Below are 16,724 nucleotides of genomic sequence, written 5' to 3'. Positions count from 1 at the left end.
AGTCTTTCCTTACTCATTCATCAAATAGAATAAGCTGATACATATTTTTTCAATCAGATACATACTAATGCTCCATCAAATAAATAACAACTCAAAAAGGCATAATTCTACTGAATCAATGGAGCTGCCCCTGTAGGCCCAGACAGAGATGATGATCGTAGAAGGCTGAGAGACAGGCTCCTTGAACTCATTTCTAATACCAAACTGCACATTTTGCATAGAAGCTCTTTTTTTTTTTTTTTCAAGTTCACATCTGCAATTTTTGAGGAATTTGATTCAGACAACCAACAGAACATGATTAATCTGAACTCGATCTGTGAGAATTCAAGCTTTTGCATCTTCAGAAAAGAGGAAAATGTTTCATGGTATTTCACCTTTAAAGTGGAGGTTCCTTCTGGTAGGGATAAAATCAAACCTAAACCACCTGAAATGAGGTTCTTTTACCGCTGAAAGTTTATTCATTATCTTCGTATTTTCAGCCTAATACTGCTCTCTGAAGATCATTTTAGTGCTCAGTCAAGTGTAACTCATTTGCTTTTTGGTCCAGAAGTACAAGAATACTCTTCCCTAATTCAGTCCACATGGCTAGAACTTGAAAACTACCTTAATGAGACCAATGTAATTCTTTTCAGCTTTTTGAATATTTTCATTAACGATGAGGAAAAGCATGGACATCCACAAACTAGCAAAGGAGCTAAAGGAGCAAAACTGAAATTAATTTTTTCAGTGGATTGGATCATACAGGTAACCGTTGCCATTACTATGTATGCACTCTAAGTGGGTCAAGAGAAGACAGCATTAAATTATACAATGCCAGATATGTAAAAATGATAATTTCCTATTGATATTATTCTCTAGGAAGTTTCTCTGAAACATATGAAAGGTTATTTACCTTTAAAAAAAAAAATCATCATGTTTCTCAGTATGTTGATACTGCGTTGGTCTCTGTGTTAGCATTTTTATACATTTGTGAAAGAGCGTGGTGAAAATACATGGCAATTGCTTATAGAATAAAAATGTATTACTGACTTGTATATCATTTATTGTGAAACATCTAGATATCACAAAGCTCACAAAATCATGATAGTTGCATATGAATACCAGCAGAGGTAATAATGCAAACTTTAAGGCTCAAGCAGGACAAAGAACTTATACTTGTCTATAGCGTGTGGTCTATAACGTGTTTACCTCCACATATACTTTTAGCTTTATGTAAATAATTTTGCATTTTACCCTGCTATTTACTTTTTGGTCTGTGTCTTGTATCAGGTGTGTTTTAGGTTACTACTCTGTACAAAATGCTTGACTTGAATATTTAGGCACCATTGCTTCCATGGTAGGCGATCGAGACAGACAATGCATATTTTTTTCCTCTCTTAACCTAGAGGTGAACTGCCACTGGAATGCAGTTTTCTCTTTCATCATCATTACTCCATAAAAACACTAATAGCTCTATGTCATGCAACATTTAAAAAAACCCCAATCAAACAAACCCCCCCCCTCACAGACTAGTAATTACATTACTGCTTAGATAATAAAAAAAGGGAATTTTGCTTTATAGCTCAGAGGTGGACACAAATGAAACAAATAATGAGAAAGAAATTTAGATCGTGTTCTTCCTGTGACACAGTGCTACAGACTAGAAATACTAGCACGAATCTGGGGACAACGGACACAGTCACGCAAAGAAGCAGAGCCCACGTGCAGACGCACCAGAAAGGGCTGGCTGGAGTATACTGCAACCAAAGGTAATTTTTCAGAAGCTTCAAGTTTGCCTGCAAATACTCCTTTTGGACAAGAAATTGAAACAGAACAGAAAGTCTTAGGTACTCTTAAACTCTTGTTCCACGCTTAAAATCTTTAAAAAATTTTTGGTAATTGTTTAACACTGCTACATAACCAGAATTATTATTATTTTACTTGTACTGGTCCAGCTTGTAAGCAGCGGGTGCAGAGGAGGCTCTCTGTGCTGACAAACAGAAAACAGCAGCAGTAAATGAGCTCCGATTCCAACTGTGACTACACAAAAACACAGGCAGCAAGGGACATTTAAGGAAATACCAAGGCACTATTAATCAGCATGACAGGCAACAAGGCTAGCACATCAGCAGCTGTTTCCTTGAGAAATCTCGAGGAGTTAACCCTGCGAGAGTTCACGTGCCATGTATCCTGGTGGATGCACAGTCTTTTGGTCCCCGAACATTAGCCATGTAGGATGTTGGAGGGAAACGAGGAAGGCTGTTCTTCAAAGGGAAACTACTAAAACCCACTAAAAATAATGGAGTGAGCTCAACTGCCATATAGTTCCAGAAATTTATAGCCGTGCTAACAAAACTAAAACAGTTAATAGTGGTTAGAGGGAGCAGATGTATGACTCTGTGCACTCTATTAATTGGAATTTCGGCAAGCCTGAGACAGAAGAAGTTATTTCTTTTGCAGTATTTCCTAACAATTATTTGGGAATTTCCAACTCCCAGCAGGCTTAAAGAGATCTCAAGAGAAGCATAAAATTATTGAATTAGTTTTCAGATATGCTAAGCCTTTTAGCTCACATTAAATGAATGGCAAATGAGGTACACCACATCTCTAAAAAGCACATTACTCATTCAGGATAAAATGCAACTTTGAAATATCTGGCATAAGTATTTTTAAAATCCAAAATGTATCAGTAATCAATACTTCGGTAAATTCAAAAGTCTTTTGATAGGGATTTTCATTAGATAAAAAATTCCACATGACAGTTTAATATGACTACTACTGGAAAATAATAATTGCACATACAATTTTCAGATATATATATTTTTTTGCTAATAATACAAACTACCATAGGAACCACAAACAAATATATTATTTCCTTAATTCATAGAATTCTTTTCATCGAGAGTGGGGAAAAATGGACTATGGAAATTACTCTTCTGTTCCATATGTGTTAATCTTATGTTTCAATTTACAATAAAACCTGTTTCAGAAGACTCTTGTGTAGTGAAACAAAACAAATTTTATTGTTTCAGTTTTGCAGATACAACTTAGCATTCAAAAAAGCACCTTTACAAATCAACTCATTCTGCTGCATTTTTTAACTTTTGTAAACAGATTGCAGAGAAGGAGCCAATGCAGATCTGGACATCTTGTATGTCATCAGGCACAGCTTTTGAGTTTTTTATTGCATAAGGGATGGATTTCTGACAACACATTTTAAAAATTGCTTCTTATCCAAAAAACGACAGGCAAGAAAATTACTCATGAAGAATAATCTTTGTTCAGTAAGTGTAGTCCCCCCACGTTCTTCGCAATGGCCGAGTAAGTTGGCTATGGGTGTGGAACACCATACGGACTGCAGGGGACAAAATCTACCCAAAACTATACATCCCAGTGTGTTTCCACAGCAGTTCATGGCTTCCACTCCAGCCCCTGGGGTTGGGAAGGAGAAGAGACAGCTGAGCTTTCCATAACCAGGGGTCTGTAACTACCAAATCTGTTTGTATAAGAATACAGTCAGAGCTTTTAGATACCTATCACTGGACCATGCACTCTTATGAAAAACTCACGAATTTTATTGACTTCTCAACAGTTCTTTTGACAGTTGTATGGATTATGATAGTTACATAGGGTTTGAAAAAAGTTTTTAGTTTTTCAACGGCATTTATTAAAGAAAATAATAATGAATGAGAATGCAAGGGTATTTTTTAAATATCAACACTATTCAGGGAGCTGGAAACATTTGGTAGAAGTGGTCAATGTTCATCATGTCAAAGAATGAAGAGTATTTCAAGAGTATGGTGTTAAGGCATATAAAATACATTACATTTATAAATGTAATAACATTTGTATCAAAAAAATCTATTTTAGCTAGTTATCATAATATTTTCATAAAAAAAGCAAATCCCACTCATAGAATTTACACAGTTCTAAGTTATTGTAATCAGCTGTATCAAGGGAATTAAACTTCTCACTGGGCAGATCCAAAGCAGCTATATTTAATGTATAGGTTTAATCAAGAAATAAATATTGCTAAAGAATGATGCAGGAGAACGATGAAACTATAGTGCTAAGAAGTATATGCTATTTCATAAAAAAGTTCTGCTTTTATCTGTAGTAATGGTCTCAAAAAGATGACGTAAAAAATTTTAGGAGCATTTAAAAATTCTTACCTGAGGAGAATTTGAAAAAAAAGACTAGAAAGTCTACTCCATAAAGCTACGAATATGGACACATCATACAAAACTCACACTCATTAACGGCATATATGGAATATGCAGAGTTCCTTCCTTTACACTCAGGAGCATAGCCAAAGAACATCCAAATATCAGGTTGATCCTCTCCACTAAGCTTGTGGTCTTGCCTAGAGCATCTGCTGTAGTACTTAGGTACTTAGTGTCTCTGCTTTCTTCATCTGGATTTCCTAAACAGAAGTTCTATCTCATCTCTCTCAGCACTTCTAATTCTCTGCAGAACAGACGATTTTTGCGAACATGACTCAGACTTAGTCCAGTGACAGCACCCATTTCTTCATGTATTCTCCTCTCCTGTTTATTGGCCTTGAGTCCTGTAGGGAACCTACAGTTACTGTGAATGTGTCAATCTGCAGATGCCCACTTCCCTTCAGCCTTCATCCATGGTGTCACACACCCAGCAAGCCTTTCGTCTAGCAGCTTGCCTTCTTTCCAAAACCAGCAACACCATACATGTTTGTAAGTTCTTTTCGTCAAATACTGCTAGTACTACTCATTATGCCTCATCTACTTTTTTGTTTGTAAACTTGTTGCTCTTCTTCAGCATGTTACAACACTGTAATTAACTTCCAGAGAAGTGTGTTCTAGCTTCATCTTACCCATTTGCCTTTCAGCCTTCATATTGCCTTTAATCCATCTAACAAATTAATTCATATCTGATGGTCAGAGATCTAATCCTGGCCAAACCGGAAGTTCTTTCTGTTTTCATCTTTTGTAAATGCTCTGTTTCTCTCTCCAGTCATCTCTTCCCTTCATAGCATCTTGCATAATTCTTACATATTTTTCTTTGTATTACTTGACACTACTTCAACTACAGATACCGACTCAAAAACTTACCTATCTTCTCATTAAAAAAATTAACATAATTTTTGAAATATAATTAACTAGTAAACATCTAAGAACTTGAGTCATATAGTGAAAATAACCCCAACAGTTTCAATTAATGCACTTTATGTGTTACATCTATTGCAAACAGAAGAATGAGCTGAACACAAAATGAACTTCTTTTCCAACAAATGCTACTTAGCTTTAGCTCATAACATTAGCTGAGAAGATTAGGCCCATGAAATCTCTATTTTCCCAGTCCAATGGGAATAGTGGAAAATAGTACACAACAAAATAACAAAATCAGCTTGGTTTTACTTAAAAAAACCCCTAGCTCCATGTCAATGTCCTCTTCCAGTGATTGATGGAGTAATATGGAAGTACACCAAAACACCAGTTTTGCTGTCATTTAGAAAAATAAACATACTGAATTCACCCAAAGAAACAACTGTACAGACAAAAATACACCGGCAAGGCAAGAACACAATACAGTACAGAAATGTATGGAGAAGCACAGAGATAGCAGCAGTATTCTGTGAGCTGCCAGGCTAATCAGGAACAAAGTGCTGACAGGCCCTAGTAATACAGTGGAAAAATGCAGAAGTCAAAGCTGAAAATCCCACAGGGCTTTTTAGGCCCTCCCTTCTATGATTGTCTTGTTGATAAAGACGTCCAAACTCCCATGAACTAGGGACACATCTCAGGTCACGGCTTTTGCACAGTACAGATGAATCAAGGAAAACAGAGTGCTAGAAGGGCCTTTGGCAGGCAGGCAGCCAGAGCTGTTGGGAAGGCATCATGTCCTAGACGGCTCCACCTCACACACAGCGTATGCATCTGATGCACTATGGAAGTGTCTTCAGGTGTTAAGGTGAGAGCTCAAGCAGGATTCTTCAGCAAGAGGATTTCTTAATAAAGCAGCCCTCAGGAACAGTGTGGATGTGACTATGACGAACCAAATCCAGACTAGTTTTCAACATTTTTAAAGAAACTAAAAAGAACTACTGAAATTCATAATATAGATCTGATCTATTACAAAAAGTTTTACTGAATTTTCAACTTCATTCATATGAATCTGCCTTCTAAGTTTTGTAGCTCATTTATTAAAATGCATAAGTTTGTTTCAGAACTCCAAAAGCTATGTAAACAGATGCATGAATTCTTAAAAGCTGCGATTAGAAACACCGGCATTAGTCACAGCCTGGACAAGCATGAGCAAACCTACACAATGGTCACGGCTAAAGATGGCAATGGCTGATTTGGTAATCATATGGACTCTTCTGTGCTCTTGGAAACCATCCATATGATTTAATATAGTTTTCCCTAATTTTGTATGCTGTCACATTCTTATTTTACCCCTGCCAGGTCAGGAGAGCGTTTGAACTCTTTCCTGACTAACTTCATGGTTAATGTTTGCTTAAGTGCCAAAATGAACATGCGGTGCTGCAGGATTCCGAATCTTCCCATAGTACTACAACATTTTTCAATGCTTTTTTTACCAGAGAGAATAATATTTAACCTAAGAAGGAATAAGGTCTGTAAAGAACACAACAGAATTATAAACTCAAAGAAGTCTCTGGAAGAGAAAGGGAGTAGTCCGCTAACTCTATTTGACTTGAATGATAGCATGAGTTAGGAGAGAGTTATGAAGCAAGGCAGGTAAAATCAGAAGGAGATACTATTTTGAACAAAGGCAGAGAAAGTATCATCTGTGAGAGGCTGACAGTGAAAAGGATCTTGTGCTGAGGACCCAGGTTGTCAGGACCCAAGTTAGCTTAAAGGTCACCTCTGAAAGATAGCATTTCAAAGGGCAAATATTATAAGGTTGCCCTCTCTGCTCCTACAGCTGAATTAAGCTTCCAAGAGCTTGACTTTGAAGGATAGCACTCTCGAGTTTTGCCTGAACTGGTCTCTTCTCTTGCATCATTTTTCTATGTTAGAGGACAACGCTTTATATATATGCTTCAAGATTAGCAACGCAAAGAGCAAGATTACATATAATGATAAAGAATATATGCATTTATCATGATGACTATCTACTACAGAATAACAGATCAAGAAAATTAGGCGGATTAGGCTTTTTGGTGAGATACCAGTAGAATCACTAAAAATGGGTTTGACAAAACATGGAGATTTTACATACTTGGATGCGTTGTAAAAGAAATAAAACACAAACTGGCCTGCAAATTCCTAGAAAGCATTACTGACAGCTTTTGCAACTGAAGGAGACAGCTACAAGAAATGCTTTTATGGTTTGTAGAGAGAAACTTCGGGAGGGTATAAGGTAAGCTGAACGAGATGTGAAAGTTCAGACCCTTAATAAAGAAAGAAAAGAAACCCAGCAAAATAAAATCAGTGGATTTTAAGCAGGCAGATCAAATGATGAATTCACTACATGGGAATTACTCACTGATCTCACATAGAAGAGAGAAACACACAGAAAGCAGAAATGAGGTCAAGATGGCTAAGGGAATGCATAAAAGACTAACATGGGATTAATCTCAGAAGGACACAGATACAGGTAGCAAAAAACATTAAAGTTATTAAAGCAAAAAACAAGAGGTCATGCTGTAAGCACATCAGCAGTAGGAAAGATGTGGTTCAGTGGTTCAATATTCAATGGCATTTTCAACAAATGACAACGTGCAGGCCAAAGTTGTCAACACACGTGCCCACCTTCACACAAAGGCCAATCATGGAGGTAACTACCACAAATACTAACAAAAAAGAGTCAGCCTACAGTAGAGAAATAACAGGTCAGAAAGCACTCATTGAGCTAGACCTTTTCAAATTACCAGGACCTAATAATCTGCCAGATGGTTAACCGTTCACAGAACCTCAGAACAAGTACTGGTATCTTAGAGGACTGAAAAAGGACAAAGTACTGATTGGCCAATCCAGCCAAAACCACGACAAAACCTGACAATCATCACATATTGCCTAGAAATGGGCAGGAAATGGGAAGTGGAGCTGGGAATTACAGTCAGATTCATTTTGTGATACATAATTAAAAACATTACTTGTGAATATTGGTAATAAGGAAATAAGAGTCAACAAACACGACTTTGCAATAACAGTGTGAAGCAAATCCACCTAACTTCATTTTATATAGTATTTCTTTACTGCATAAGACTTAAAAAGAAAACAATAAAAAATAATCTCGGAAGGCTCTGACTTAAGAGACTTCAAACTATCCTTGGGTTTCTAAAGAAGGTTTTTCAAAAAATGAAGTGCTTTCTTAGGAAAATGGAAGTGCTATAGCTGAGCATTGGAGACACATATCTACAGGACAATGGGGCAGGGAGCTCAGGGCAAGCTACTCCACATGGGAAAATAACAGCATTGTGCAGAGGCGTTTAATGGTCTTGAAAACAGTGTCTTGACTTTTAAACATTTGCTCTTACCATGAGACAAAACTCCTCCTTCAAGAATCAAGACCGTATCATTCTAAAAGTTCTTTAGCATAAATTTAAGTGCATTTTTACATTAAAAAGTGACAAAATAAAAATGACATTTAACTGTCAGAAAATTGTCCTCTTAGTCCAAAATATTTTTCTAATTGTAAAGTCTCATTTTGAAAGTGATATAATTCCAAGATATTTCTAATTTTATTTTTACTACTGCTGTAAAGGAAAGCCAGAAAAAGATCCTGGTCCAGCACAGTGTTTTCTGGGAAGCAAATCTGTATTAAGTAAGCAGAGCAGTTGGGAAATGATGATGAGATCACATAGATTTCCTCATCCAAGGCAAAATGTTTCCCTACTCCAAATTCCTTATGAATCTCCTCATCGCTGTCTATTTCTTCTTTACACACTTCGATCACAAATTCTATTTTGCATGTCTGAAAATTCTCCTAGTTCTTTTACCAAGGAAAAAATATTTTTCTTAAACTGCTCCTGCCTTGCACTAATCATCTGGCTTCATATTTGTCATCTTTCTATGCTATCTAGAAGTGTGCTTAGTCTGCAAAAGCAGCGTGGGGAGATTTTTAATTCTCCTTTGAAATACCTGGCACTCAGTAACACAAGGTGAAAGAAACTGAATTCTGTGGAACACCGTTTGGCTTTGACACAATGTACCCTGCATTGTACACTAAGTCTAAATTGAAAATCAGTGTTTTATCCAAGACCCATTCTCCAAAAAAGATAAACTGCAGACAAGACATCCTCTTTCTATGTTTTCGCACAAGTGTAGCCACTGATCCCTGAGTATTTGTCCCCCATATCTTAGGATATTAAATGGCTTTGTTATTAACCCTCAGAGTTTCTGACCTTGCCACTTTTGTGAAATAATAGCACAAGCTAGTGGAATTTTCTTTCAAATGAAATGTTTACTCTATAAAACTGTAACTGCTATATTGCATTATATTTTTATGTTTATTGTTATGAAATGATGTTATTTGTAAGTATAATTCTGTAATAAAAAAGAAACAAAGATTGATGCTGAAAGAGAATGAAATTTCAGAACATGCTATAAAATTAATCTAATACTGGAAAATCATAAAAAAGTGCAATTACTCTATTTACAGGTGAAAAGGAAAAACAATTGCATACATAAAGATAAAAGCTTTATTGTTATAGTAAGAAGCTTATGAATATCAAAACGATAGTGAAATCCTCTTACAAACAAAAGGGTTAATCTTAATTGTGCATCAGTTTTGACTATAGCACGGAGTTTATTTTAATGCCATAAAACCTCTTTCTTTACTCAAAAGTACCTTTGCATAATGAATGTTGTAGCTATTGCAGAAGTTGCCCGAGTCTTTTCACATAAATCACACTGCAGTCAACCTCAACTCCTTTTGTTTTGCAAAGCTGATGCTCAAACATATTATCCTCTTTGATGACACTCTGAAAGTGCCAACTGGTATTTTCACAGGCCCAAACACTGATGATAGAAGCAGATTTTAAAATTTACCTACTAAATATATTTACAGCCTTCACAAGTATCAAAAGAGGATGCAAAACGATACTTTGGTATGGGGATGGTTGGAACCACAGAATATTACATTAGGGATTGAAGAGAGAAGGAGCAATTATGACTACTGATTTATCATAAGATATCTGCTAACAGATGTGGGAAACTCACAGGCTAGAGATTACCTCTTGAACAGTTTAAAAGAATGTAAAAAATACAGTCCATAAGAAACATTAATGTTTACTGTTCTAGCAATACTTTCAGGTTGGGGCATTTCCCTGTTAGAGGAGACACTTCAGGAAAGTTTCAGTGAAACATTTGTTGCAGTTTACTAGACAATCAATAAAAGCCACCCATGATTTTACACCATTATTCTCAAGGGACAAAGAAAATGCCTTCATGTGGCATAATATTCACAATCAAGGAAACAGACAAATTTGGAAAGATCTGAAAGCCAAGTGGCATGTCTGTACAAAGTTGACTTTCAAGTCACATCCCTTCTTGCTGGAGTGTATTTCCATGACATAAAATAAAGGTAAGAAGATAAAGATAAAAAATAAACTACATGTGGCTCCTCAAATTTACCCCCATGGCTATGTACAGTATAAGGAAAAAAAAACGTCCTCTGATGAACTTCTTAAACTTGGGTACCAACATCTGAAATACCCACCAACCACTAATGAAGTTAGCAACAAAAGTGGCTGTTGTTATAGCCCAGGAATTTACTTGTAAGGGAAGATCAGAGGTCATCAACCAAAGACACTGTATCTTCCTTTTGGAATTTAATGTGCAAAAAGATAAGAAGGAACCATATTAAGTCAAAGCAAAATGGAAAAAGCCTGTGGAAAGAGTTACTTCCTGAACCATCGTAATTAAAAACCTTGACATATCTATGAAAGAAGGGAATGGATAATCTTTATTATACTGTAAGCAAGGCAAATGGCAGATTGATATCCCTTGGCACAGGAATACGCTACTAAATATTTGAAGACAAGCTGTGACTTCAAATATCACATCCAACTGCAACTTTAATTTTTTTTTTTGCAGAAAAAGCAACTCATGCTGAGGAAGATATGGCTTATTTGAAACTTATTTACTGTCATAACAGATGGTGAAGACTAGAGAGAATATAAATGAAAAATATGGGGGCCCAATAAATGTCAAGGCTCCCAACTTGGTTTGTAAAATTAAAAGAAAAAAAAAAAGAAAGAAGCTATATCAATGCAAGATACAAAAACTTATCAGAATAGATTAGCTTTTTAACAATTTGGAAATAATAATTTTTCTGCCCACACAATGTGAGATTAAAAATTGCACTGATGTTACAGTCATGGCCATCCTGAAAAAGTTATACAGCATTATCTATACATACCATTATTCAAAACTCCCTTCCAGGCATTTATCCCCAAACCTCTGGTGGACCACACACATTTTAACAGTTACATCTAGAATGACCAAGATAGTCTCCTGTCAACCCATGCGGCAATGTCGAAGTTTTGTTAGCTGTGTTTGTAACCCTAGGAACCCCAGCCTGAGGAAGCAGGTCAGAGCTACAGCCAGAGCTACCAGATCCAGGGTCTTCTGTTGACTGTGAATTTTCAAGTCTGGGGTTCTCATTTCTAAACAAAACAAAATTTTAAAATAGCAAAATCTTTTGCAAAACAGAATTACTCTTTATGCTCAGCCTTCTCTAAAATTCACCTCAACTTCTCTTAACTTCAGAGAGAACTGAGGACTCTTAGGACTCTCTAAAAGGCACCCGGCATCCTTCAAATCCTCTTCACAGAAAAGGATGCTTACATGATGCACCTTTCCTTATTTTCTGAGGTATGCAGGTGAAATAAGAACCACTGAAGAATGAACTATATCCATTCACTTATAGAGGGAAACTGCATTTGCATTGTTACTGGAGCCATTATTATCTTCGCAATGCTTTTGATACAACAACCAAACAAAATTAAGGCAGAACTAAACCAAAGTGAAAATGATATTCAAGAAAATCTGAAATAAATTGTCGATGTAAACGTACATGAGGAAGCTGAAGCTGAAGAAGTATACCTCACTGGAAAGCAGAGCTTTCACCGTTATACTGTGCAACGTATTAATAGGGTAGTTCACATGAGAGTACAAAGCCAGCAGCAAAATGAATAGACCTCATTCTATATTTAGTTCTCTGTTGCTGTTTTACATCACCTAGATGACTAGAAAATACATCACTTTAATGCAATATCTCATTCACTAAAATACTTCACAGATAATTTTACTTTAAATCTAGTAATGAATTTCAGAATATGGTAAGAAATGGAGCATTAAATACCCAGTAATGGCACAAAGAAAAATAAAACAATGAGTATATCTTTGTATAGTTTTTCTTAATGAAAAACAAGGAAACATACACAAAGTATTTGAGTTTTTCATGCTGCTACCTTTTATGTTTTCTGTGCATTGTATTTGAATGCTGTCCTCTTGATTATATTCTCTGAAATACTTGTTTGAAGTAAGATACTTTATTTTAATAAGTGGAACAAAGCTTTGAATAGCTTGGTTCAAAAAACAGTTTTAAATGAAAGGAGCTGTTGCTAAGCACAGGGATCTTTGCCAAATACTTTTTAAATGGTTTATTGTGCCCTAGCAATCCTGAGATTAAAAACATCTCTTGAATTACAATGACACATCAAGAAATAAAATTAATGTGGGGGTTTTCATTACAAGAATTGAGCCTCTGTGTGTTATTCTTTCCATTAGATAAGAAAGAAACATACTGTGGTACATTGTTTTTGCTGTCAGAGTGAGCTTTTAGGCAAATATACAATATCACACTATATCCCTCATGGATTCAATCACGTACTGTACAAGTACTTCTATTAATTTAACTTAATGCTGTGGATTTAAGGGATAGACTGTATATTTTCACATATTTTTCTGTACTGGGGATGAGTTATTTTTAGGCTCCATAAGTCTTCATCAAAATCAGAAGATTGCATTGCCTCATTCGACTACAATATGAATAACAGGATTGCCTCACTCTGTAATAAACATTTAATTTTCCACAGTTCTTCCGACAGTTACAAAACAATTCTTTTGCCAAGCTCTTATGTTGCAACACTGCGGAGCATATAGATCTCATTGTCAATGAGAAACCTGAATGCGGAGAGTCAGACATTTTAAAGAAAAACAAAATCAACAGCATTTCCTAGCCAATAAAGATGTCTAAGACAGTACTCTTAGCAGTGTTGGCCTCATAGTACACAAATTAGGATTTAGAATAGGGAAAAGGAAGTAGCAAAGACAACAGATAAAAAAGCTGCTAATTGAGTTTAAACCAAACTTGAATTCCACATCCTGAAATCCTGTTTTAGCTTGGACCTGGGGGTGCTGCAAATATATGACAAACCAAAGACAAAGCTCCAGGTATCTCAAGCTGGATATGAAAGCAGGGGCATGCAGATTGATGGGATTTTTCTTGAAATCACTAACTATTGTGTTTTGCCCAACATTTCATAAGATACTAGTGAAAGACAGCACATGTACCCTGTCAAATAACACATGTACATCGGTACTGTATGGCTTTAGCTCACAGGTCAAAGTACACTTTCCTGCTTTATTTAACAAGGACAAATAAAATAATAATCTGAAAGTTATAGATTATAGCAAATGAAAACAAAACACATTGCACATTCTAAAACTGAGCAAAATCTGAACTAGGTAAACTGGCAGATATAAATACAATAACGATTGGAAACAGTCAGTCGAATTACATTTGTCTTGTTACTCACATACCTAACACCTCAAGTTACTCAAATAAATAATGCAATCATATCTAACTTAAAATAATTGCAGTGAAATCCTGCCACTTTCATATCTCTTATACTTCCATGGATAATCATTGTAAAGATACCTATTCAGGTATTTATTAACCCAAGAACACCTCTCTCAAAGAATTGCGCTATTTTAGTAATTGTCCTCCAATGTGACACTCTGCTTTTAATAGGATTGGAATATACAGGTAGACGGCTTTTTTTTTCTTTTCTTTTCTTCCCCAGCTGAAAAGGGAAATATATGGGGGCAGGAGGGGAAGCAATATGTCAAAAGGAAAACCAAGGTCACCTTCTCAAACGGACCACACAGTCTTTGCTTATCCAAGCTGGTACAAATTTCAGTGGGGCCCTAGAATGGCCAGAAAGGCACCCCCTTGTTGTAAAGGTACTGTCTGATAACACAACATTGACGTTACTGGAGCTCTCATATTCAAGGGGAGGGAAAAGGATGGTGGGAACAGAGAAGAGGCACGACAGACGAGATCCAGGACGTCTGTTCTTTTCACTGTTGGGATTTACAGCAACCTTCAGCTACTAAACATTTTCAAGAAAGGGTGAAGAACACGACTTTTGATCAAGAAGTCTAGAAACAGGATCCTGATCCACTTCCGATGCAGTTTCCAGTGCTAAGCCAAGCTAACAGGTAGACTGGGCATGCCAGCAGAGGGAAAAGTGACTGGACTACAAAAATCACAACAGTGTATGTAGCATATCCTCAAAGCCAGCAGAGAAAAGATGACAACAGTGAAAGCACCAAAAAAGGTAAATGTGAGTTCAGTTACATGCATAACTGAACCAAAATACTTCATTAGCAGATCATGACTTAAACAACAGACACCACTTGGAGAGGGATGATAGCTTTCCTTCTCAGAAGTTTCACTGTCTATTGTAAACTATTCAGAATAATCTTCTATAATGAAGTTTGCCTATAGTGTAGCACAATGGGCTCTCCATTCAAAAAAAAAAATAATAGGAATTTCATAGTAATATTGCCTCATCTAGCATTGCACAAACTATGGAAGACTGACATGCATTTGCATTTCTTTGCATCTGAAACTCACAGAAGGCTGTTTCACGCTCCCAAAGGCCTACTCACAGGAGTGAACTTCAAGGGCATAGCTTTTTAAAAGCAGATATTAAAGATGTTGTATGTTGGTCAAGTTGAGAAATACCTGTACAAAACTGTATTTTTAAGACACTATATATTTCAACTGGAAACACTCCTTCAAGAGATCCCTGCTGAATCCACTCATACACACAGTCAGGGTAATCAGGATTCTCATTGCCTTCAGTCATGGAGGACTAGGACCCCATTCTTCAGTTCATCAATCCCACCCATCTCAGGGGGCATCCAAAGGCAATGAATGACACTAGGAAAAATATTCCTAAACCAGCCCCATTTGATTCCCTGCTCCGATAGAAAATAAAAATACTTTAAAAATTAATCAGATCCTTTCAGCTTTCGTTGAAAGAAGGCCCTCACAGTTTATAGCACTGAAAAAGAAACATAAAAAAGATTAAAACAGTTACAAACCTCTACATGCCTCTTCAGGAAATATATACTTTTCTATTTTTCTTTGATAATACTACATAGCTCCAGCTTTCTACAACACAAGGAGAATACGCAGTCTCACATAAAACATCCATGCACTAGGAAAGGCATTTATTGGTCTCAGAAGCCAGATATCACCAAAACCAAAATGCACCATTATTTGGACAAAGATGAAATGAATCATCATGACATTCTAACCTGCAAGAAGATACACTCTTCATTACCAGTCAATATTCAATAACATCCATTAAGAAAAGTAAATTGTGGAGGTTTTGACCATTGACACTGGAACTCATGACTATGGCAACTTTATTTATTGCTATTTAGTTCTGTGGATTCTTGTTTAGTCAGTATGAGACGCATGCCATATAAAGTAAGTCTGAGCTAATTATTTTCTCATTTCCTAAAAACCTTAACCATGTTAATAATTAAGGCATTTTTCTTCATACTGATTTAAAAAGGAATTAACACAACTAAATAAACAGTAATTATCATTATTAAATTTCCAATATTCTCTAAAGCATGAGATTAATTTTTGTGTTTGAGTTTTCTTATGACAAGGATCAGGCTGCAATCTTTCCAGGCATCAATATATACCTCAAGCTTATAAATAAAAAAAATGCCTGTGTTGAAATAAGTATTTTGAACAAATTATGCAAATGTTAAATATATTAGAAAAAAAATCAAAGGCAGAGTAAATGAGGGAAAGTGACTCCATCGTAGTAATAGTTTAATAACAGCAAATTCTCCATCCCCCATTAGTTACCCAAGATAAATACTTCTTTCTAAACCAAAAGAAAAGCTTCTGGGGAAAAACTTACAAAAATGAAAAAACATGAAATAATTGCTGAGATCACTTAATTGTCAGGAAGAGATTTCTGTATAAATTGTCCTTATTTCAGACAGTGTTAGTTTTATTTTATCTCCTCAAGTAGTATGATAGTTTCTTATTAGGGTACTTGGCTTAGAGCTTATTTTTTAAATTAAATTTCAGTTATAATAAACTCTTGCACAGATTAAAGCAAAATATTATAGCAGTAGCTCGTAGATGATGTTATTACAGTGAAGAAACGTCCTAAGTTTAATGTTTCTCTAATGATGGCTCTGTTAGTTAACTGAAACAAGTACTGTGGAGACGTTTTTCCTCTTTTGGCAATTGCCATTTTTACTAACATTCAAGTCAAAAGTAAACACACTTTGGGTACTGGAACCTCCTTAAGCCCTTTTGTAAACTGAATACTGAAATTTCAAAATTAATAATAAATTGAATTACTTTTCTGAGTGTATTTTATCTTTTACTTGATAAAACATTTGAAGAGAGTAAATGAAGCACAGATGGCAAACTCGGTGACAGGCACACGCAGGTAGGCACCTCGGTCA

The 16,724-nt window shown here is 35.9% G+C and overlaps 1 long non-coding RNA gene across 1 annotated transcript in view; it reads right to left on the bottom strand.

The window, feature by feature from the left end:
- Positions 1-3,209: 3,209 nt before the first annotated feature.
- LOC141749015 (uncharacterized) overlaps positions 3,210-16,724 on the bottom strand; it is a 58,282-nt gene continuing 44,767 nt past the window's right edge. Inside the window, exon 3 of the long non-coding RNA XR_012589198.1 lies at positions 3,210-3,411. This is a non-coding gene — a long non-coding RNA (uncharacterized LOC141749015). The remainder of the gene's footprint in view (positions 3,412-16,724) is intronic.

This window comes from Larus michahellis, chromosome 9 (assembly GCF_964199755.1).
Source record: "Larus michahellis chromosome 9, bLarMic1.1, whole genome shotgun sequence".
Taxonomy (NCBI): Eukaryota; Metazoa; Chordata; class Aves; order Charadriiformes; family Laridae; genus Larus; species Larus michahellis.
This window is presented reverse-complemented; position numbering and strand designations above follow the sequence as displayed.